Below are 24,878 nucleotides of genomic sequence, written 5' to 3'. Positions count from 1 at the left end.
AAGCGAAGATCGAAAAAGAAAGCATCGGTGGAAATAGAAAGTGAGAATAAAGGATTGAAAAGGTACATTTACATCTTCTAATTGTCGAAAGAAAGCTGGCGGAAGGAACCCCCGAGTAAGAGATAAGAGAGAGAAGCAGTGACTGATAAACGGAGTGGAGGGAGGAATCCATATTGAAAGTGACAGCGCGTAATCTGGTAGTCAGTGAAATCCGAAGAAATCCAGAGGGAAGTTGGTCGATCAAGCGGGCGATATTTAGAACTTTATAACAAGAATCTGTGAGAAGTGAAAGTTTCAGAAAGTGGAAAAGACTTGATGGGAGGATTACTAGGCCCTCGGATATACAAAGAAGAAAAGACGGAGAAGCCATATTGATTGACAGCAGAGAGAACACGGCGAGTTTGGGAAATAAATAAATACTTTTACTTTTATCTACCGGATAGCTCGGACAAAGGCTTTTTTAATAAGATTGAGACAATTGGATAATTGGAGAATAAGATAACTGCATAATTGGATTAAGTTACTTAGAGAAGCAGACGTTTGACAATCGTGGTGCATACTCGGTGTGTATCAGTGACTGATAAACGGAGTGGAGGGAGGAATCCATATTGAAAGTGACAGCGCGTAATCTGGTAGTCAGTGAAATCCGAAGAAATCCAGAGGGAAGTTGGTCGATCAAGCGGGCGATATCAAGAAGTAATATTCATATATATATATACATTGTTCTGGAAATTCATTCTTATATATGATCGCATAGTATAACCTTGTATTTATTAAGTGAATTACTGTTTTGTCAGCTTGCCTTTATATAGTTAGAATCAAAGATTTAGATCACAGCATATTTATTATAACTACATAAAGTATATTTATATATGTATGCTAGATAAATTAGAAACCAATAGCAATTGATATTTATTGGAAGCAGGGTGGATAAAAATCAATGATTTTTTTAAAAAAATAAAAAAAATCGGATTTTTTTGATTTAAATCATTTTTTTGATTTAAATCAGATTTTTTTTATTTTTATTGAATTTATTTTAATAAAAAACTTTTGGGGTAAAAATCTATCGTAAGATAGTTTTCTAGTTAAGATACATAAATAATTTAGTTTATTCAGCATGAAATGGAGCTTAGTTATGTAGCACAAGGCTGTATATACTGCAACACTGGGACTATCGGTGAGTCAACAGCGAGTCAAAGGAGTAGCAGAGATGACAGTTGCCCTTTAAAAATTATGATTTAAATCGAGTTGATTTAAATCAAGTCTTTTTACTAGTGATTTAAATCATGATTTAAATCATGATTTAAATCGACTCGATTTAAATCAAATCCACCCTGATTGGAAGTAAGATACATATATATACATTTGTTCTGGAAACTTATTTTTATATATGATTGCATAGTATAATTTTATCTATATTAAGTGAATTATTAATTTGTTAGCCAGTTCTTATATTGTTAGAGTCAAAGACTTAGTTTATAGCATATTAACTATATTTATATAAAGTATACCTCCTTACCTTCTTAGACAAATCAGAAACCAATAGCAATTGATTCTTATTTAATAGCATAAGAGTTATAGTAAGTATTTAAATATTTAATATTAAGGATAATTAGTTGATGGATTGCTAGAATATTGCACTTTTTCCTCAACTCTTCCCCTTTAGTTTCCCTCATTGTTGTCTCATAAACACTGAGGAATATTGAAAGAATATTGAAAAGTGAAAAATACATCTGGGTGCAAATCCAAGAATCAGATTTATAAATATTGATTAGTATATGAAATTCTGGGAAATAATAAAAAAAGAAATACTAATGGCAACTACAGGCACAGCAACAACAACCAAAACAAGTAAGAAAATACCATCGAGCCAAATGATACTCATGGCCTCGCCAGCTCAACAAAAAGTAATTGAAACTACAGAAAAGGAAAAGACGAGCCCTGCCCTTAACATACAGAACATCCATTCTGCATTAGCAATGATCCAGGAAGGTATGAACAGAATGCAGGAAACGATGGCACATAACCATGAAGAAACAAGAAAAAACCACGAAGAATTGAGGTTAGATGTAAGTGAAATAAAGGATGATATCAAAAATATGGACGAGAAGATAGAACAAATTCAACAAAATATAGTGGAAAACGAGCAGAGGATCCATAAGGTGGAAGAAAAAATAGAACATACGACCAACAGAATGGAAAGAATGGAACAAGACCAAGGGGCATTTAACAAGGAAACTGAAGACGCATTAACCTACCTCGAAATGGAGAAGGCATCTTTCTATCTACGATGTCAAAATGTAGAAGAACAAAAGGATGAAGACTTAGGCGAAACAATGATTGAGATATTGGCAAAGGCAACCCAGATGGATAAGGAAGAACTGCGAAACGGAATTGACGAAATATATAGGGTGTACACGAACTACGCAAGAAAGAATAAACTACCCAAAGAAATTCACATAAGATTTACGAAGAAATCTATCAAGAAAGAGATTTCTAGGAAAATGAGAGAAGAGACAACCATGTATAAGGGAAGAGAAATTTTAACTCTCAAACAAATACCGAGAAGAACAAGAGACCAAAGAAGAAATTACAACTTCCTAACTACTCAGCTGAATAAATTCAAAATAAAATTTTGCTGGCTATTACCGGAAGGCCTACTCATCTCTTGGGAGGAAAGAAAGTATAGCATTGATAATTTAGAAAAGGCTCAAGATTTTTTTGAACAACATTTCGCCTGTGAAGAGGAATGAGAGGAGAAACGGAACCCAGGAGACAAGAGATACAGCGGATAGAGAGAGAAGAAAAAGATCAGGAAGATAAAAGAAGAGTGGAGAGAGAAAGAATGAAGAGAGAGAGAATGAGGGAAAAGACTCAAAGAGTTACCAGAAACACAACAAAGTTGAAAATAATAAACAGATAAATCCAATAGAGATGGAAGGAGAATTAAAAATTATATCGATTAATATAAAAGGACTCAATTCACCAAGGAAAAGGAAATATATATTCACAAAATTGCAAAAATTGGACTTTGACATTGTAACACTACAAGAAGTACATATTAAAAGGCAGCAACAAAAACTTCTGGAGAACCAAAAATTAGGAAGACTTTATACATCTTTAGGAGATAGTAAAAAGAGAGGAGTGGCAACATATGTCAAAAATCACTTAAAAGCTAAACAAATATACACACATACGGAAGGACGTATCTTAATAACGAAAATACAAACAGAAACAAAGATAATACTACTAGCATCCATATACACACCTAATGGAAACCAGAGGGAATTCTATAAGAAATTACACGACACAATCAAAGATTTGGAGTATGAGAACATCTGCATTGTTGGGGATTTTAACGCAATTGTGAACTTACAAGACGATTATCGAAGTAATAAAGTAAAACTAGAAAGAGAACTCTACCGGATACATTCAAAGATATGACCGAAGAATTGCAACTATATGATCGATGGAGAGAGGCCAACAAACAATCTAAACAATATACCTTTTACTCAAATCCGCACCAGTCATGGTCTAGGACTGACATGGCGTGGATGACGCCAGATCTTAGAAAGGAATTACAAGATATTGAAATCATACTGAATACATGGGCTGACCACAATCCCATAAAAATAATATGGAAAGGACATCGTAAGCAAAAGAGGTGGATGATGGACACTGGAATAATAAAAGATAAAGAGTATGTACGGATGATGGAGAACGAACTCAAAATATTTTACCAAATAAATACAAAGGAACAGACCTCATTACAGAATCTGTGGGACACTACAAAAGCCTATATAAGAGGCCTCACCATAGCATATATAACAAAAAAAAATAAAGATAAACAACAAAAAAGAAAAAACCTATTAGAAGAACTTAACATATACGAGTTATAATTACAGAAACAGCCCGACGATAAAACAATAAAGGCAAAATTGAACCTTACTAAACATAAGTTGAATTTAATTATGCAAACAGAAATCGCGCAGAAAATGAAAATGGCAAAGCAGAAATATTTTGAACACGCAAACAAAACAGGTCGTTGGTTGGCGTATAGACTGAAGAAAGAGAGGGAGAGGAGAATAATATATCAATCACAAGATGAATCAGGACAAATATACAATATGAACCTAGATAAAAAGAGTATAGTTAAGGAATTCTACCAAAACCTCTATGTCAGGTTTCGTTGCTATCTTAAATAAACTTCATTGTCAAACGCAAAGTCTCTAATGAATCTTTTTTCTTTATTTAAGAATAGAAAACGACATGCCTGAACTCTGCTGCAGCCAAGATTGGCACCTCCTTCCAAACCCCTCCCTTTCCATTCTTCAACCCCAATGTCTCATTGGCCACCATGCAGATCCATCTCTTCGTCCCATGCACTTTCTTTTCACAGGAATTTCCCCCCTCCCTCTGTTGCCCAAGTAACGCTATCTGCTGAAGAGCCAGGAACTAGGTGAAAGTTCATCCCAGCATTAAAGCAAGTCTTTCTGTGTCTTTCATTGATTTCATGTCAGCGCTGAAAGAGATCATAATTTGGAACGCTGACATCCGGCCCCTCTCCCTTCACTTCTCCGACGTAACCTGCCCCATAGGAAAAACACAACAAGATAAGTATCATTATCCCCTTCTTTGCTGCGAACCCCCCCTCCCGGCTTTCCCGGGTGGTCTGCATGGAATTTTGCTATAAGGCGATCAGCTTGGATGTTTGAACTCTTCACCCAGGAAGCCTCTGACAACGGATAGCCCTTCCATTTAATTAAGTATTAGAAGCCCCCCCCCCCCGTGCCATCTTGAGTCAAGAATTCGCTGCACTTCGTAGTGAGTTTGGCCCCCAATAACCAGGGGCCCAGGGGGCTCACGTGGCGTCGGCCTTAAGTTAGACCCCACTACAGGTTTCAGAAGGCTACTGTGAAAAACGGGGTGAATCTTCCCCAAGAGCCATGGCAACTGCAGTCGTACTGTAACGGGGTTGATTATTTTTACTATAGAGAATGGTCCTATAAATTTCGGGCCTAATTTCTTACTCGGGAGTCTAAGTCTCAAGTACTTGGTGGAAAGGTAGACTTTCTCTCCCAACTGAAATGGTCTTTGGGGAGTTCGGTGTTTGTCTGCTTGTTTCTTATAAGATTGAGCCGCCTTGGCCAACGCCCTCTTAACATTCTCCCAAGTTTCTCTCAACATTGCCATCCAGTCGGTCAAGCTGACTGAGGAAGGGGGCTCCCTTGGGTACTCTGGCATGGGTACAAAATCCATGCCACTCACTACTTTGAACGGGGTTAGCCCCGTGCTGCTGTGGACAGCATTATTATATGCGACCTCCGCAAAAGATAGGAGGTCTGCCCAATTGGACTGCTGGTAGTCGACGTAGCATCTTAAATACTGTTCTATCATAGCGTTCAGTCTTTCTGCCCCCCCATTGGTGCTCGGGTGAAATGCTGAGCTGAGCCCTTGGGAAGACCCTATGGATCGTAGGAACTCCCTCCAGAACTTTGCTGTGAACTGGACCCCTCGGTCGGAGATGATTCTCCTGGGGACTCCATGCAGGCGATAGATGTGTTTCAGGAACAGTTTGGATAACTGGCAGGCTGAGGGCAGTCCACTACAAGGAATGAAGTGTGCCTGTTTGGAGAATAAGTCTATTACAGTCCAGATCACTGTATTCCCACTGCTCCTCGGTAGGTCTACTATGAAGTCCATCGCAATCTCCTCCCATGGTCTTGTCGGCTCAGCTACTGGTTGCAACAATCCAGGCGGGCAACCTGGTCTTGTTTTCATCGTGGCACAAATGGTGCAGCTTTTTACATAAGTGTCCACGTCCTTTCTCATGTGGGGCCACCAGAACTGCCTTCGTACTAGGTGCAGGGTCTTTAGGAACCCGAAGTGTCCTGCTGGTTTAACATCGTGACTCCTCTTGAGGATCAGGGTGCATAAAGTCTGTGGGACATAGAGCTTTGTCCCTTTCCATGCTAGGTCATCTCTTTTTGTCAAGAGATGTTGATTGTCTCGGAACCAGGGGTCTGTCAGTGTTTCATTTTTTAATTTTGCAGTTAAGTCACTTGCAAGTTGGCCCTGCTGGTCACGTTGTTGCCGTCTGGTGATCACTTGAGCCGCTGCTTGGGTGGAGGGGATGATGGCATTCACTACCTGCTCCCGCTCACTGTTGTATTGGGGCATTCGGGAGAGGGCGTCAGCCAGGAAATTCCTCCCTCCTGGGATGTGCTTAAGGTCGAAATTGAAACGATTGAAGTATTGAGCCCACCGGACTTGCCTGGGTGACAGTTTCCGTGAGGTTTTTATGATCAGTCCAGACTTCAAACGGTTTCTGGTCTTCCTCTAGTAGGTGCTGCCAGGTCAACAACGTCCATCTTACTGCGAATGCTTCCTTCTCCCACGCCTCCCATCGCCTCTCTGTGTCGTTGAGTTTGCGGGAGGTGTAGGCGCAGGGTTGTAGATAACCTTGACTGTTCTTTTGGAGTAATACGGCTCCTACTGCCACATCACTTGTGTCTGCTTGGATGACGAAAGGTTGTTCAGGATCAGGGTGTTTTAAGACAGGTTCTTTCGCAAACATTCCCTTCAGCGTCTCGAATGCCTGTTGGCAGGTCAGGTCCCACTGCAGGGGTTGTCCCGGGCGGGGTTTCATCGCTGGGCTTCCTGTTTTTAGGAGGTCCGTCAAAGGTTTGGCAATTTTCGCGAACGAGGGGTTGAATTGTTTGTAAAAGTTCGCGAAGCCTAGGAAGCTTTGCAGTTGTCTGCGGGTGCGAGGGGGCTGCCATTGTAGAACTGATTGGACCTTGGCTGGGTCCATTTCTATCCCCTCGTTTGATACTCGGTAGCCTAGGTAGTCTAGCCGTGATTGATGGAAATCGCATTTTGACAGTTTGACATACAGTTTTGCCCTCAGCAGTTTTTTCAGTACTTGGCGGACGAGGGGTATGTGTTCGTCTATGGTCTCCGTGTAGATGAGTATATCATCCAGGTAGACGAGGACCCCTTTGTATAGGTGCTCATGTAGGACTTCATTTATCAACTGCATGAACACTGCCGGGGCTCCTTGCAATCCAAAGGGCATTACCTTGAATTGGAAACTACCCAGGGGGCAGTTGAATGCTGTTTTCCATTCATCTCCTGCCTTGATGCGTACTCGGTAATAAGCTTCTCGAAGGTCTAGTTTGGTGAAAACTTTTCCTTTAGCTAGGTGGGCTAGCATGTCCTTCATGAGGGGAAGGGGGTATAAGTTGTGTATGCAAACGGCGTTGATATTTCAAAAATCGACTACCAGTCTCATAGAGCCGTCCTTTTTCTCTTTAAACAGGACCAGTGCCGCTACCCTTGGTTTTACTGGCTCAATAAATCCCCTTCGTAAGTTCTTGTCTATGTAGTCCCGCATTTCCTGCATTTCACGGGGCGTCATGGCATACATTTTAGGTTTGGGTAGTTTCGCTCCCGGGATAATCTCGATGGCACAATCGGTTTCGCGGTGGGGGGGGCAGAGTGTCACACTCGGCCTCGCTGAATACCTCTGCAAGGTCTTGGTACTCCCCTGGGATCTGCTCTGCATTACAAGCGCTGGCGGGTGCGGCTGCCAATTGCTTAGCTGTACCTTCTGGGAGGGACCCTTGTGTTGGTGGTGTTTTCTTCTGCAGTGGCGGGCGGCTTTGGGGTCTCAGCGTGGGAGGGAATTCTTCTGGTCGGGGCGGCAGGGGTTGGGGGCCCTTTGCTATCCTCCGACTGCGGGTCCCCTCTTGCCACCAAATGATTGGGCCCCATTTGTCCAACCACGAGAGTCCCAATATGACTGGATCTGTCATCTTGGGGGCTATTATGAAGCGGATCATTTCCCAGTGATCTGCTAGTTCCAGTCTCACGGGCTCAGTCAAGTGTGTGGCGTACGCTCCCCCCACTAGGGACCCATTGACTTGCTCAAAGCGAATTGGTTGTTTGAGCTTTTTAGCCCGGATCCCCAATTTTAGAACTGTGGCTAGGTTAATTAGGCACCGTGTGCTACCAGAGTCTATTAGGGCTTGGAAAGTCCCTTGGGCCCTGTTTTGGGGGCTGTTAGGCGTATGGGGAAAAGAAAAGGATGGACGGGTCCACTCACCATTGGGTCGTCCTTGCCTTCGTCCTTCGTGTCATAGGGTTCGGGGGACTGGTCTCCTTCATCTGGGATATCTCTGGTTTCGGTCAGGTGAGCAAAAAACTCCGGGCTTTGGGGAGCTTTTCGTGGTACGTGGGTGGCGCGCTTGGGCCCTCGTTCCGGTCGTGCTTTGGGCGGTGGAGCTGGTCCCAGTCTAGGGGTTCCACATCTTGCTGCTATGTGGCCACTCCCCCCACATCTGTAGCATTTCAATGGGTTCCGTGGGGCAGTTGGTCTCTGGGTGGGTTGTGATGTTGGGGTTTCTCGTCTGTTGAGTGGCCCCTGGTCCGGTCGGCCTCTCTCCTTTCCATCTGGTGGTTTCGACATGTCGTTCGCCCGCAGCCCTCTGTCGACTTTTATCGCTATCCGGAACCATTCAGAGAGTCGGTTTGGGATGTCTTGATAGACAGTCACTTGGGAAATTCTCTTATCTAGGCTTGTTCTAAAAAAATACACCAGCAATTGCTCTGGTAGGGGAGGCAGTGTCCCAGTGACTCTCCTGAATTCACGGATATGCTCTCTGATAGGCTTCCCCTTCTGCATTAGGTTTCTTAACTCGTCTTCCACATAGGGGTCCTCCTCCTCCTCATAACGGGCTCTCAATAGTTGCAAGAACCCATTCGCATCTTGCAGCTGGGGGGCCCTGTTTTTGTAGAGGGATGCTGACCACCTCTCTGCTTCTCCCTCCAGCCCTTCCGAGATAGCATTCACTAGGGCTCTGGGGAAAGGATAGAGGTGTCCAAAACGCTCTATGTATATCTCAGCTGAATCGAGGAATTGGGCGAGGTTGTCTGGGTCACCATCGAACTTCCCTCTGAACTGGGGTGGTTCCTCTCTCTCTACCCTGTCCTCTCTGTGCTGAGCTCTGTAGGGCCAGCCTTGGTGTTGATAGTCATCTGCCTCGTCTCTCATCCTGGGGTAGGGACGTGCTGCCTCGTCTAGGCTTCGCTGCTTGCTGGGAGGGGGGGACCCATGGATGCGTCGTTGGGCTCCTCCTCCTCCTGCTGTGGAGGGGCGAAGGGCTGCGCCTTGGCCTACGGCCTCTTGGAGCAACAGCCCAGACTGGTTCTCTCTTTTCTTTGGGTCTGCAGGATGGCCCCTCCCCCTGAAGGGTGGCGCGGTCAAATTTCTCTTTCAACTCATCTATGGGGCTTTCGAGTGGCTTCCTTAGAATTTCTTGGCGCTTAGTTTGTTTTCTGGCTTGTTCCCATTCCCATAGCCAGGATGCCCTGCCCAATTCACTTAGGGGTTTCCCTTTGTCTTTCACGTTTGGAAAGGGAAATTCAGCCTTGAAGGCTTTTGGCACAGTCCCCGGGTACTTATCTGGCTCACGCTTCTTTGTTTGACGTTCTGCCGATGGGGAAGGCGGGGAGAGTTGAGCCTTCGTACTTTCCAAACTGGCTGGGATCACGGCCGCTTCTCCTCCTCCCATTGCTCGAAGCAGGCTTTCCTCCGAGAGCTTGGCTTCAGCCATAGTGTCTGGAGATAACCTCCAGTCCGACCACACATCTGGGAGGGAACGGGGTGATTTAGAGTCAGCCAGCCTGGCTTTGGAGGAATCTTGGCTGTCTGTCAGGTTTCGTTGCTATCTTAAATAAACTTCATTCTCAAACACAAAGTCTCTAATGAATCTTTTTTCTTTATTTAAGAATAGAAAACGACATGCCTGAACTCTGCTGCAGCCAAGATTGGCACCTCCTTCCAAACCCCTCCCTTTCCGTTCTTCAACCCCAATGTCTCATTGGCCACCATGCAGATCCATCTCTTCGTCCCATGCACTTTCTTTTCACAGGAATTTCCCCCCTCCCTCTGTTGCCCAAGTAACGCTATCTGCTGAAGAGCCAGGAACTAGGTGAAAGTTCATCCCAGCATTAAAGCAAGTCTTTCTATGTCTTTCATTGATTTCATGTCAGCGCTGAAAGAGATCATAATTTGGAACGCTGACACTCTACACACAGGATGAGATTCAAGACCAAGATATTAAGAACTACTTGCAAAAAGCAAACATCCTAAAATTGGAGGAAACTCACAGAGACATATTAAATAAACCGATCACGATGATAGAGTTGACGGAAGCCCGAAAGAAACAGAAGAACAACAAGGTCCCAGGCCCAGATGGAATTCCAACTGAATTTTATAAAAACTGTCAGTCTGCAATAGATGAACTACTTCTTCAGGTGCTTAACGATGCATTGTTGGAAGCAGAAACACCTAAATCCTGGGCAGAAACTATTATTTCACTTATCCCCAAAGAAGATATGGACCCGACTAAGGTTAAAAACTATAGACTGATTTTGCTGTTAAACGTCGATTACAAATTATTCATGACAATTATAGCACAAAGACTAAAAACAATTATACATAATTATATACACCCGGATCAAAACGGCTTTGTCCCAAGGAAACAGATAAAAAATAATACGAGGACAATTATAAACGTCTTAGAATATTATGAGCAAAAAATCAACAAACAGGTAGCCTTAGTTTTTCCAATGCGCAAAAGGCGTTCGACAATTTGAATTGGAAATTTCTCATAGCACAACTAGAATTTATGGATTTCGGTGATAAATTCTTAAAAATGGTTAAGAAAGTATATTCTTCCCAGACAGCGAGAATTACAATTAATGGGGACATGACAGAAAAAATAAATATACAAAAAGGGGTAAGGCAAGGATGCCCACTACCGCCCCTATTGTTCATAATATCATTGGAAGTCCTACTAAATGAAGTAAGAAAGGAAGAAGACATAAAGGGACTGAGGATACGGAAAGAGAACTATAAATTACAGGCCTTCGCCGATGATGTGGTGTTCATAGTGGAACAACCAGAAGTAGCAGGAATTAAATTATTAGAGAAGATAGAAGAGTACGGCAAAGTGGCGGGACTCAAAATTAACAGGCAAAAAACCAAAGTCTTGACCAAAAACATGACAAAGACACAAGAGATAAAATTGGAAGAAGAATTAGGAATACAAATTGTAAAGAAAATAAAATATCTGAGAATTTGGCTCACTACAAAAGCAACAACGATTAGAGAGGATAATTACATTAAATTGATGAAACAAATTAAAAAAGACTTGGAAATATGGAATAAGGTACAACTGTCATTCCTAGGTAGAATAGCGTCAGTAAAAATGAACATACTACCAAGACTCCTCTACCTCTTTCAAGTGATACCAATTGGCCCAGGAAAAGATTTTTTCCAAGGATCTCAACAAGACAATAATGAAATACATTTGGCAAGGAAAGAAGGCCAGAATTAAAATAAAATGTTTACAGGATACTAGGGAGAAGGGAGGCCTTGGTTTACTGGACTGGGAGCTATACTACAAGGCAGCATCGCTAAATTGGATCAGAGAATGGATAGACTTAACAAACAGGAGAACGCTATATTTATAGAGGGATTTGATCTGAGTCAAGGTTGGCATGCCTTTCTGTGGGAAGGCATAGACAAGCAACATAGGTATTTCCAGAGACATTTAATCAGAGGCTCGCTATATAAAACGTGGCAAGACATCAGAAAGCAACATAATAAAATCCCGTGATGGCTGTCACCCATGGAAGCCCTAATTTACCCAAATACCATAGAAATAGGAAAGATGAGGAAATATCAAGAATTACTGAGCAATGAAGGGAACTTATACACGAGACAAGAATTGGAAAGGCGAGATATAGTTATCGATTGGTGGCCGTACCTTCAAATAGAGTCAAGATTCACAGCAGACCGGATACAATATGGATTTCAAACCGAACTGAATGGATAAAATATTAAAAGGCACGTACGAGAAAATGATAACTAAAATTTATAGATATTTAATACAGTATAAATTAGAGGAGGAAACGGTGAAAGAAAATATGATAAGCTGGGCAAGAAATATAGGTCACAGCATAGAATTGGATAAATGGGATAAGCTATGGACAGAAAATCATAAGATGACAATGTCGATCCCATACAAAGAAAATCTATACAAGATATTCTACAGATGGCACCTCCCACCGGCACGCTTGGCTAAAATGTTTCCAAATACATCACCAATGTGTTGGAAATGCAAGTCACAAAAGGGGTCATACTACCATCTCTGGTGGTCGTGTAGAAAGGCACAACACTACTGGCAAGAAGAAATAACAAAGCAAAAGGTCGAAATGAAACTGGATTTTTTTTTATTTGGAATGACCACACCACAATATACTAAAGAGATAAAATACCTTATTATCCATATCCTGACAGTGACACGCATAGTGTACGCTCAAAATTGGAAATCCAAACTATTACCAACAGAAGGAAAAATAATTGCAAAAATAACTGAATGTGCAGAAATGGATAGACTCACTAAAGAGCTCCAAGAGAAGGAGGATACCGATTATTACATAGTCTGGCAAAGATGATACTCATGTCTGGAGGGAAAGATAGGACCAGTAAAATAAGACGCTAGGAGAACCTAAATAAGAAGCACAGAAATTGGTACATGAGGAAAACTGTAGGAGGGTATATATAAATAGTTAGTATGATTCGTAGAAAGCTACACTTGGATATGCATAAATGTGTCAAAGTGCAAACAAGCAAATATGCAAATTGTTAAATAAAGAAATAACAGGTGAATTAGAAAGCAACCACCGATGTGATAGTTTCTTAGGAGTTAGTCGATAGACTTTTTTTCTTTGTATTGTATCAATGTATGCGTGTTTATATGTATTTGTGTTTTATGTTTGTTTGTGTTTAAAAATAAATTTTTTAAAAAAAACTTATGCTACTGGAAATAGCCTTTTTGTTGCCTAATTTAGGTAACTGATCTTGTGAAGGAGTTCTGAAGATCTTATGAATGGGTCTAGGAGGGACTGGTTATATTCTGTATACATTACCAAATCAAGGAAACTATTTTAGTTATATTTGGGTCTATAAATCCTTTTTTAAGAAAAATTTAAAAATTAAATTTAAAAATGTGGTGTAGAACTGTAATAACTATACTGCAATAGGATCCTCATATTGGAATTGACATCTTTCTATTTGAATGAATAACCTCACTATATCAGAAAAAACTTTAGGAAAGCAGTAACAAATGGATATTTTTTGCCTTGCTTTCCCTCCTTCCTATAACTAGCTTTCCGCAAAATCTTACTTCTGAAGCTGGAAGACTGATTTAGTTGTGATAACTGATTTCTCTCAATAAATCAATCTTCCAGGAATTTATCTGCTCACCTTTTAAAGCCATCGTAGCTATCAGCCACATAAGTTGTCCGTGAATCCTATTAGTTAATGAGATACAGACATGTTTTCTTTTGTTTGCCTTTACTCCACTTCTGATCAACAGTGTCCAATCTCTCTCTTTCCTGGAATTTATCCAATTCTAATGGATGGCTACTTTAAAAACAGATTCAGCCTGATATAAATATATCACTTGATCTAGACCTGTGTGTGGTGTAAAATCTGAACAATATATTTGACTGATAATGTCTTATAATTGCAGGGATAATATGATTTATGCGTAGTTATCTTATAACCACAGCTAACTTAGCAGAAAGCTTGTGCTTAAAGTTTTCCATATCAAATATATAAAACCTATAAAAACAGATACAAAGAAAACAATAGGACATGTTCATAGTAAGTCGTCATCATTACAGTTAACCCCAATCTGATCTAAATATTCTACCGTCTTTGAAATGGCTTTTATAATATAGATTGTAGTTTTATTAGTGATATGCAGATTCATTTCCTTCAAACAGAGAACAGTTTCCCCCGGGTGCCCCATTTTTTTTTTTAAATAAGGATCTAAATAAGCATCTCCTTCTGCAGGCTGTAGTTTGGAATCAACAAAAATAATCTTCAATGGTTGCTGCTCATAAATGCACAGTTTTTTTTTCAAGTGGAGCTCCATGAAGCCTCCCAGGTCGTACTATGGAGTCCAATTGTTTGAAATAAGTTTTAGAAAAAGCTGTTGTGAAATGTTGAGGCATGTTTGATATTTCTGTAACTGAGAAGTTGGTTTGTGTTGAGTCAGTCATTTCAAAGACTGAACATATTTAAGAGCCACAATATCATCCTGGGCACCCACATTAATAACCCTTTGTTTCAAAGCTTCTTGGCCTTTAGATCTGATTGACTGGGAATTGGATGGAGGACATTGTGAGACAACATTTGAATATTGGGAGGCCCAAATCTGAGGTTGCTTCTTGTGCAGCTACTCTTCAAAACATAACTTGGGTAATCTGTTTGGGTCCATAGACAGCATCTTCAACCAGTAATTAAATACTTTAATTACTACAAGACTTTAGGTAGCAGGTATAGTCTTACAGCTGGAGCTAATGTAGACTTGTCCACCCCAGAATACATTTTTAAAAAGTGGGATGTATCTGTTCCAATAAGAGGGCCTTTATATATTCCCACAGTTCTGCATCATATATGATCATTGGAACTCTTGCTGTTATAAATCTTTATGATCGGAATTAGACAACCTGGGTTGCTATGCTTAGTGAGCTATGCTGAATGCATAGCTAGCCTTAATCTTTTTATCAGGGAGTGATACTCTTAAACCAAATCAATGATGGTCTTTTATCTGTTACCTTCTATAAAGGGCCTTTTCAGTTAAGAATTTTCTTAGTTCTGCATTTAGATTTTCATAGACTGTAAATATAGAGTTGACATCTGTGCAAAGTGAAGTAACTATGTTTACCAGAGTCAGGGCTTGATCAGATTTAATATATTCAATTAAAGGCTTCACATCCACTCTGGTCCATTTTATCCTTCTGTTCTGGTGGACTCGTAGATGAAATGAAATCCATCTATCAATTGTGTGGTCAAAGTAGAAATTAACAGCCACAGTTGGTAGTCACTATCTGTTACATAAACCTAGAAGTTTGAAAGAAGGGACACATTACTATTAAAGACACGTATGTACTTTAAAATACAATTTGATTTCTTTCAATCAAGAAATCAATGTAAGTAAAAGCTCTTTGCTCTTTGCTAGAATTTGCAAGTTACACTTACCAGGTTGTACAACTAATACCAGCAGTATTCCTTTTCTGGTCCCTAAAGGATCATAAAGATAATAAAGGAGTGAAATTCTTCGGGAATATTCAGATTACTAATATGTGAAGACCCCAACTTCATGAAAACTGTATTGGGAGTTTTTATAATTAGCTCTATCAGAATTTGCTCTAAATTCACCCACATGTCAGAGAAATAATATGTAGACGTTTGTGGAGGTATATACACATTCAACATCACAACCAAGAGCCCTTATATTGGAATTTAACAGCTAAGCAAAAAGACAAAGAGGGAACTATGATAATTTTTGTGCCATCCAAGTTCTTCCTTGATTAATATGGCTAAACTCCGTATTACCCAGACTTTTTCTTCTATTTTTCCATGTCAGGGTGACTCAATACTTAAAGCCAGCTATCCAAATCTGTTCATCGCTAGTTGTTAACTAGGTCTCTTGTACTGCAATCAGATCAAAATTGAACAGAAATTTAGGTAGATCACATAGTTTATATTTCCATCCTGCTAGATTTGTTGCTAACATAGGAATCGTGTCAGGGTTCTGACCAATACCCTAATCAAATCAGGAGCCTCAAGCCACTTTGCAAGAAAAATCCAGTTGTTTATTAGAAGCGCCATGTCGGCATGACCTAAGTGAAGCCAGCTCTGACTTCACTCAGTTTGCGCCTTGCCTCTGACCCTGTTGCCCCCTCCCCCTAAGGTGTGTCACCAGTCACATTCCCCAACAAGGCAATTTCGCAGGTTGTAGAAGTCATTCCCTCTGGCTGTTGCGGGTCTCCCTGGAGAGGGCCTTGACTTCGGCCAGCTAGGATGTGTTTTGTTTTGACTAAGGTGTGAATTCCTTAGTGCAGCTGCGAGGTGCGATTTCCTATTCCCCTGCCTATGGCAACTTGGGACCAGGTCAAGAAAGCTTCGCAAGTTGACATTTGGCTTACCTTATTTGCTTCCTGTGTAGAGCAAAAACAAGGGTATGATCTCCCCCCCGGCTTGATTGGGTTCTTTTGGGTTCTGAGGCCATCAGCTTGGATTTTTCTGCTCTTTACCCAGGACACCATCAGCTTGGATGTTTCTGCTCTTTACCCAGGACGCCTCTGATAGAGGGTAGCCCTTCCACTGGATTAAGTATTGGAGTTGCCACCTGTGCCACCTAGAATCGAGAATTGCGTTGTGTCTCATAATGGGTTTGGCCCCCTATGACCACTGGATCCAGGGGCTGATGGGGTGGTGGTCTCATGGTCGACCCGACCACTGGTTTCAAGAGGCTGCTGTGGTATACCGGGTGTATTTTCCTCAGCAGTTGGGCAGTTTCAATTGCACTGTGACCAGGTTGATAATCTTTACTATGGGGAATGGCCCCATGAATTTAGGTCCCAGCTTCTTGCTGGGTTTTTGTCCATGTATTTGTGCATTTCTTGCATTTCCCGGGATGCCAGGACATACAGTTTGGGTTTGGGAAGCTAGGCACCTAGGATTATTTCGATGGCACAATCCGTTGCACGGTGGGGAGTGGGGTGGGTAAGACATGTACTTGGTTTCACTGAACACTTCAGCGAGGTCATGGTATTCTACAGGGATCCGTTCAGCCTCTGAGGTTGTTCAGCAATGGCCGTCAGTTGTTCTGGTGGGGCTTGTTCTGACCTAGGCTTCCTGATATAGTAAAAAGCACACAATTAGTCCCAAAATCCCTTTTTTTGTTTGTTTTAACAGCTGTGAATTCCTTTCATTCACAGCATGTGCTGAATCACCAAGAGTTTATAAATAGTCCCACAGAAGTCTGCCACAGTCCTTCGGATAAGGCTGGTAAACACCCACCTTTATCTTCTTTGACACACTGCCAAAGACCTAATTGGCAATTATCTTGGCAAGGCCCCACAGAAACAGAGTCAAAAAGGGAGCTTAAAAGTACAAACTGACACCATTTACAATGTTGCTTCCTGCAAAGGCCCACGTGCCTTTGCTCTTCCTTTATGTCTTATGGGAGAGGCCAGTCATCTCCAAGCCTTATTCCCGAGTCGTCCCTTTTGTTTTAACTGTTCTTGCCTTCTGGCAGCTCTGCGCATGCATGCACTATGAACAGGTTCCCCCTATTCCTCTGCCTCTCTGATGTCTGACTCTGGAGGCTCCAGAGTTTGCACATAACTCCCAGACGGCCCTGGCCCCATCTCTGCCTCCGACGCAGAGCCCTCGTCCAAGCCTTCCCCAGACTCCAGAACTGGCCATGTTCCTCCCCAGCCACCTCACTGTCCAACTCTGCTGCCAGCTCCACAGGCTGCTGGCGGACCACAACAGGGCTGTAGGGGGATTTTCCTGTGTGGGTGATACCTCTAATTGCTGGTGCAGAGGGGGTTGGGGGCCTCTTGCTATCCTCAGCCTCCGGTTTCCGCCTTGCCACCAGATGGTCAGGCCCCACTTGTCTAGCCATAAGAGTCTCAGTATGACTGTCTCTGTCATTTTGGGAGCTATTACGACTCGAATTGATTCCCAATGGTCCTTTAGCTCTAGCCTCACTGGTTTGGTCAGGTGGGTGGCGTGTGCCCTCCCAATAGGGACCCATTGACCTGCTTAAACTTAATTGGGTGGGCTAATTTCTGTGCTCTGATCCCCAGTTTCAGGACCGTGGGTAAGTTAATCTGACATCTAGTGCAGCCTGAGTCTGTTAGGACTTCGAACGTGCCCTGAGTCCCTGTTTTTGGGGCTGTAAGATGTATCAGGAAGATGGAAGGGTGGATAGTTTCACTCACCAACAGGTCGTTTTCCCCCTCATCCTCACTGTCATAGGATTCCGGCGATTGGTCCTTATCAGCTGGAATTCCCCCCCTCCCTCAGCTGGATGGGCAGGGATCTTTACAGCCTGGAGAGCTTTTCGGGACTTGGCGGCGGCATGCCTAGGGCTTCATTCTGGTCGCAATCTGGATGGTGGCTCTGGCTTGGGTTTCAGAGCTGGAGTTGTGCAAGCTGACGCAAAGTGGCCTGTCCTTCCACATCTGTAGGATTTCATCTGGCCTCTGGGAAGGGTTGGTCTTGGGGCTGGTTGGGTTACCAGGTGGTCTCCACTCTGGTTGTCCTCTCTCTCTGGGACCCAGTTGCCTCCACATGTCATTGGTGCACAAACCGCAGTCAATCTTTATGGCTACTCGAAAGCAGTCAGAAAGTCGGTTGGGAATGTCCCGATAAATGGTGGCTTGGCTAGTTTGCTTGTCTAGGCTTTCTCTGAAGAAATGGACTAGTAGCTCCTCCGGCCAGGGCAGTAACTTTTCCATGACCCTTCTGAACTCACAGATTCTTTAATGGGTTGACCTCTCTGCTTTAAATTTCGAAACTCATCCTCTGCATATTGATCCTCCTCTGTTGTGGCCAGCAGAGCTGGCAGCAGATTCGGACAGAGGAGGCTGGGGAGGAACGTGGGCCAGTCCTGGAGTCTGGGGAAGGCTCGGACGATGGCTTTGAGTCAGAGGCAGAGAGGGGGCCAAGGCCATCTGGTAGTTCTTTGGTGCCTCCGGAGTCTCCGGAGTCTGACATCAGCAAGGCAGAAGAACAGTGTGAGCCTGTTCCCAGTGCGCATGCTCAGAGCTGCCAGGAGACAGGAACAATTAAGGAAACAGGGCCAACTTAGAAGTAAGGCTTGGAGATGATTGGCCTCTCCCATAAGACATAAAAGAGAAGTGAGCTTTTGCAGAAAGCAATTAGTTCATCTGGCTGATTCAAGATTTGAAAATTCTGTTTATGACTGTGCCAAGTTTGGCCTTGCCCTGCGTCTGGAAATTAGCTCTTTGGCAGCGTTCCATGTAAGATAGGTGGGTGTTGATAACCTTCCTCTGAAAGACTGTTCATCAAGCCTTGCAGACTGTAAATGAAAGTAATTTACAGCCATATGAATTAAAGAGGTTTGCCGGGACTAGGTTTGTGCTATTTAATTTCTAAGGAAGCCGAGGTCAGAATATCCTCCACCTCCTCAAATCTGGCTTCTAGGTCTTGCAGGAAATCGTCAATGTCCTGCAGCTGGGGAGCTCTCCTCCCATGGCAGGCTGCTAGTCATACATTTGCTTAACCCTCTAATCCCATGGCGATGGTGTTCACCATGGCTCTATGCAATGGGTAAAGGTGTCCATAATGATCTAGATTAGGGGTCCTCAAACTTTTTGAACAGGGGGCCACTTCAGGGTCCCTCAGACTGTTGGGAGGGCTGGGCTAGGTGAGTGTGGCTCGGGCCCCCATGTGACTGTTGTGTCACCAGTCACATTGCCTCACAAGGCAATTTCTCAGATCATAGAAGTCACTCCCTTCAGCCATTGTGGGTCTTCATGGAGATGGCCTTGACTTCAGCTGACTAGGATGTGTTTTGTTTTGACTGAGGTGTGAATTCCTTGGTGTAGCTGCGAGGCGCGTTTTCCCATCCCCCTGCTTATGGCAACTCAGGAGCAGGTCAGGAAAGCTTTGCAAGTTGACACATCGTATCATTAATCATATATATAGCAGAACAAGAAGAGCTAATTGGGGGTGACTTATAATGTGGCCCCTTCAATCTGCACATGTGAAATCGAGGGAACCTGATCTATTCAAGTATACATACTGATTGGCGACTTGAATTTTCTTGATGACTACTTTATTTATTTATTTATTTTTCAAACTTCTATACCGCCCTTCTCCTTTCGGACTCAGGGCAGTGAACAGCCGAGATAAAAAACATTTATACATAAAAGTTAAAAATAGATTTAAAATAATTAAATAAATTTGGCCCGTAATTTAAAATTTATTAATTAAAATCCATATCAAATTTTAAAACCAACCATAAAATCAGGACAGTCCGGCTAACTGAAAAAAATAGGTTTTTAGGGCCCAAGGAAAAGTCCGGAGATCGGAGATCACTCGTATCTCGGGGGGAGATTGTTCCAAAGGGTAGGTGCCACCACGGAGAAGGCTCTCCCCCTGGGGGTCGCCAGCCGACATTGTCTGGCCGATGGCACCCTGAGGAGGCCCTCTCTGTGGGAGCGAACTGGCCGGCGGGAGGCAATTGGTGGCAGAAGGCAGTTCTGTAAGTACCCCAGCCCTAAGCCATGGAGTGCTTTAAAGGTGATCACCAACACCTTGAAGCACACCCATAAGTCCACCGGAAGCCAATGCAGCTCGCGCAGGAGAGGAGTCACATTGGAGCGCCCCGTCGCTCCCATAATCCCCCACGCGGCCACATTCTGCACCAGTTGGAGCCTCCGGGTATACCCCAAGGGGAGATCCATGTAGAGAGCGTTACAATAGTCCAGGCGAGAAGTGACGAGTGCTTGAGTGACCGTGCGTAGGGAGTCCCGATCCAGAAAGGGGCGCAACTGGAGTATCAGGTGAACCTGATAAAAAGCCCCCCTGGCCACGGCCGTCATATGCTCTTCTAAAGACAGCCGTGCGTCCAGGAGGACACCCAAGTTGCGGGCCCTTTCTGTGGGGGCCAATGATTCGCCCCCAATAACCAGCGATGGCGTCAGCTGGCTAAACCGGGACGCCACAGCCACAGCCACTCGGTCTTGGAAGGGTTGAGTCAAAGCCTGTTTCTCCCCATCCAGACCCGCACGGCCTCCAGACACTGGGACATCACTTCCAAGGCATTGTTGGGATGGTCTGGGGTGGAGATGTACAGCTGAGTATCATCAGCGTACTGATGGAACTCCACCCCAAAACCACGGATGATCTCACCCAGCGGCTTCACATAAATGTTGAACAGGAGTGGCGAGAGGACCGACCCTTGTGGCACCTCACAAACAAGGCCCCTTGGGGTCGACCGCTGCCCCCCTATCAACACAGATTGCGACCGGTCGGAGAGATAGGAGGAGAACCACCGCAAAACGGTGCCCCCCACTCCCAGTCCCTCCAGCCGGTGCAACATGATACCATGGTCGATGGTATCAAAAGCCGCTGAGAGATCTAACAGGACCAGGATAGAGGAATAACCCCTATCCCGAGCCCTCCAGAGATCATCCACCAATGCGACCAATGCTGTTTCCGTGCTGTACCCAGGTCTGAAGCCTGACTGGCACGGGTCTAGATAGACGGTTTCATCCAGGTACTGGGGAAGCTGTCGCGCCACCACACTCTCAACAACCTTCACAATAAAATGAAGGTTGGAGACTGGACGATAGTTAGCCAAAACAGCCCGATCCAGGGATGGCTTCTTGAGGAGAGGCCTCACCACCGCCTCTTTCAAGGCGGCCGGCAGGACACCCTCACTCGAAGAAGCGTTGATAATCCCCTGGAGCCAGCCTCATGTAACCTCCCGGGAAGCCAGCAATAACCACGAGGGACACGGGTCCAATAAACATGTCACGTTCAGCCGTCCCAAGATCCTGTCCACGTCCTCGGGAGCCACAGGATCGAACTCCTCCCAGATAACACTCTCAAGGCCTGCCTCAGTCATCTCGTCTGAACTAACGCAGTCAGCGGCCAAGTCTTCCCGAATCTGAGTTATTGCCGGAGCAGGACTCCAGGAACTGTTTGTGCGTAGGTCGAGTTTCGTAAAGATACGACCGGTGGCTAGGGCAGCTAACAGGTCCTTCATTAAGGGAAGTGGATAGAGGGGCTCCACACACACTGCATTGAGACCTCTGAAGTCAACGCATAAGCGTAAACCCCCGTCTTTCTTCCCACGAAACAGGACAGGGGCAGCCATCTCTGATCGACTAGGTGTGATAAAACCCTGTCGAGTCCTGCCAGAGCTCGCCATCGATGGGGTGTGTGGGAGACGAAGGAGTGGAGATAAGCAGCCGCAGAGAACACACAAACAGTTCCTGGATAGCAGCATTCAGGGCAATGATTGATGACGTTGCTGGGCCTCTCCGATTCTGCTGTCCTCGCTGCTCGCAGCTGTTACTGTTAAGGGAGTGGGGGGTGCTTGATTGATAATCACCGGATGTATGTTTAAGGGGCTGAGTTTTTGTTAAATAGCGCTGTGGTGTGATTACACCCAGCGCTGACTTTGAACCAAAACACCGACTTGTACTTTACTTTTGACTGCAAGCTTATCATTGCCAAAGTAAACCCTGATTCTCTGTGTGTTACTGGTGATTATTTCCTATCGCAGTTCTGAACGAACGACAAGCCGAGAGTTATTTTATCATACAGATACTGTACAAAATCCTCAGCTCGGCCCTGCAAGGGGTCATCCCACGCTCCCAGATGGAGAAGGGAGCGGGTCACCCTGAACAGGGTGGCTGGGTGGTTATCTGATGATGCGATAAGAGCGGCAAAATAGCTAGATTTCGCTGCTTTTATTGCCACTAGGTAGGTCTTAATATGAGACCTTACTAGTGTCAAGTCAGATTCGGAACGACTGGCCCGCCAACTGCTCTCTAGGCGTCTTTTCTGGCGCTTCATCTCTCTCAGCTCCTCGGAGAACCAAGGAGCTAAGTGAGTTTGGTGCCGGGTCAGAGGCCACAAAGGCACGACCCGGTCCAAAGCCCTGGCAGCCGCGCTATCCCAGGCAGCCACCAGGTCTTCAGCCGAGTCATGAGCTAGAGTCTCAGGAAATGGCCCAAACTCCATCTGGAACCTATCAGGATCCATCAGGCGCCTGGGGCGGAACCACCTGGTCGGCTCCGCCTCCCTGCAACGGGGTGTGGCGGTCAGAAAGTCAAGTCAAAGAAGTGAGTCATCAGACCATGACACGGGTTCAATATCTATATCCCCTGTATCAAGGCCACTCAACCATTGACCAGAGATAAAAACTAAATCCAGAGTGTGTCCCCCTATGTGAGTAGGGCCGTGAATTATTTGGGTCAGGTCCATGGCCGTCATGGAAGCCATGAACTCCTGAGCTACCTCAGATGTTTCACCGATAGATGGCAGGTTGAAATCCTCCATGACCACAAGTCTGGGGGTATCAGCCGCCACCTCGGCTATGACATTGAGGAGTTCGGGCAGGGTCATTGCCACGTGGCAGGAAGCCAGGTACGTGATCAACAAACCCATCTGCACCCCACGACCCCACTTCACAAAAAGGGACTCACATCCGGCTATCTGAGGTACAGTGGTCTCCCTCGGATCAAGACCTTCTCTTAGAATGACCGCTACCCCCCGCCCGTACCCTGAGCTCTCGGCTGATGAAATGCATGGAAGCCTGGTGGGCACATCTCCACGAGGGGAACCCCCCCCGGCCCAACCAGGTCTCCGTAATACCTGCCAGGTTCGCTCCCCCCTCCTGAAAAAGGTCACAAATGAGGGGGGCTTTATTTACTACAGACCTGGCATTACACAACATCAGCCGGAGACTCAGGCCCTGAGACTCTGAGCAACCTGGGGAACGGGAAGAGCTAAGGGGACCGGGGCACGCAATTGCTTGGAGATAGCGAGTGTGTGTCCCCACCACATGATACGGCCCCCTGCTCCCGCCATACCTGCCCCTCCCACTCAGCGTATTAATGGAGAAGCCCTCAATAGAGGGCATTCTAACAGTCCCCTTTCCCCCAGAGTCCATATCCCCCATGGCACCATTAACTGCCGGGCTAGTCCCCATCCCCCGTGGGTTTTCCCGCAAACCCACATAACCTCCCCATCCCTCAGAACCCCTTAAAAGTCTGTTTAAAAATGTCCTTAAAAAACCCCTCAATCCCCTTTTTGCGACATGCCACCTCTCGGGGTCCCAAAACCCGTCATTAAGGTGGGCCCTTGATAACATAGAGGGCCAAGCCTGCAAGAGGGGGGAATCTCGCAACGCAAGAAGCTTTGCCCTAGAATACATTTAAAAACACTGGAGTGATAATACAAATTTGGCCTAGACATGGCCTAGGGGTCTATAATGATGGTCTTCAATGTCCAGGAAGCAAGGCTAAGTTAATCGGAAGAATCACCACTACCCTCTCACGGTAATGGGTAGGAGTCCTCACGTTCTGTCCAACTGGGGGAACTATCCAACCACCCTCTCACGGCGGTTGGCCATCCTAGTCAAGGCAAGATGGAAAAGTCCAAAACCACCATCTCACAGTGGTTGGCCCTATTGGCCCTGAAAGATGGACATCCCATCCGCGGTGAACGGGAGGTTACACGAGGCTGGCTCCAGCGGATTCTTTGAGTGAGGGTGTCCTGCCGGCCACCTTGAAAGAGGCGGTGGTGGGCAGCTTGCTTGGTCTGTGGCAGTGATGGCTAATCTTTTTTTCCTCGGGTGCCAAAAACGTGTGCGTGGCCACACCCATAATGCAATGCCCCGCCACGTACGACCCGTCCCTGCACATGCGTGCACACCCCATGCGCCTCCCCTAGCCCTCTGGAGGCGGGAAACAGCCTGTTTCTGGACTTCTGGTAGGCCCGTTTTTCGCCCTCCCAGAGCCTCCGTGTGAGCCCTGTACTTAACCTGGCATCCAAAATGGGCCATGTGAAGACTCCTGCAATGGGCGGGGTGGCATGTACATGTGCGTGTATCTCCTGCATGCGTGGCAGTGACCCGAAAATCAGCTGGCTGGTGGGAGGCACGCGGGCATGCGCAGTGGAACCGACCTAGGGCGACAGCTCATATGCCCGCAGAAATGGCTCCACGTGCCACCTGTGGCATGTGTGCCATAGGTTCGCCATCATGGGTCTATGGAATTCTTCACCAGGCCCATTTTGCTCATATATGAAAAAACTTACTTTGAATTTCTCATCGCAAAGCAGTTCTGCTCAAATATTTATATAACAAGACAACAATTTATCTTGTTATTTGCTGGTTTGATGAACATTGGCTGGACAAAAAATCCTTACACATACTGTATTAATAGAAATCAAG

At 44.8% G+C, this 24,878-nt stretch overlaps 1 protein-coding gene across 7 annotated transcripts in view; it reads left to right on the top strand.

The window, feature by feature from the left end:
- The window catches only part of FYCO1 (FYVE and coiled-coil domain autophagy adaptor 1), a 133,298-nt gene that overhangs the window by 17,000 nt on the left and 91,420 nt on the right, over positions 1-24,878 (top strand). The window lies entirely within an intron of this gene.

This window comes from Pantherophis guttatus, chromosome 4 (assembly GCF_059756535.1).
Source record: "Pantherophis guttatus breed Tessera chromosome 4, ASM5975653v1, whole genome shotgun sequence".
Taxonomy (NCBI): domain Eukaryota; kingdom Metazoa; phylum Chordata; class Lepidosauria; order Squamata; family Colubridae; genus Pantherophis; species Pantherophis guttatus.
This window is presented reverse-complemented; position numbering and strand designations above follow the sequence as displayed.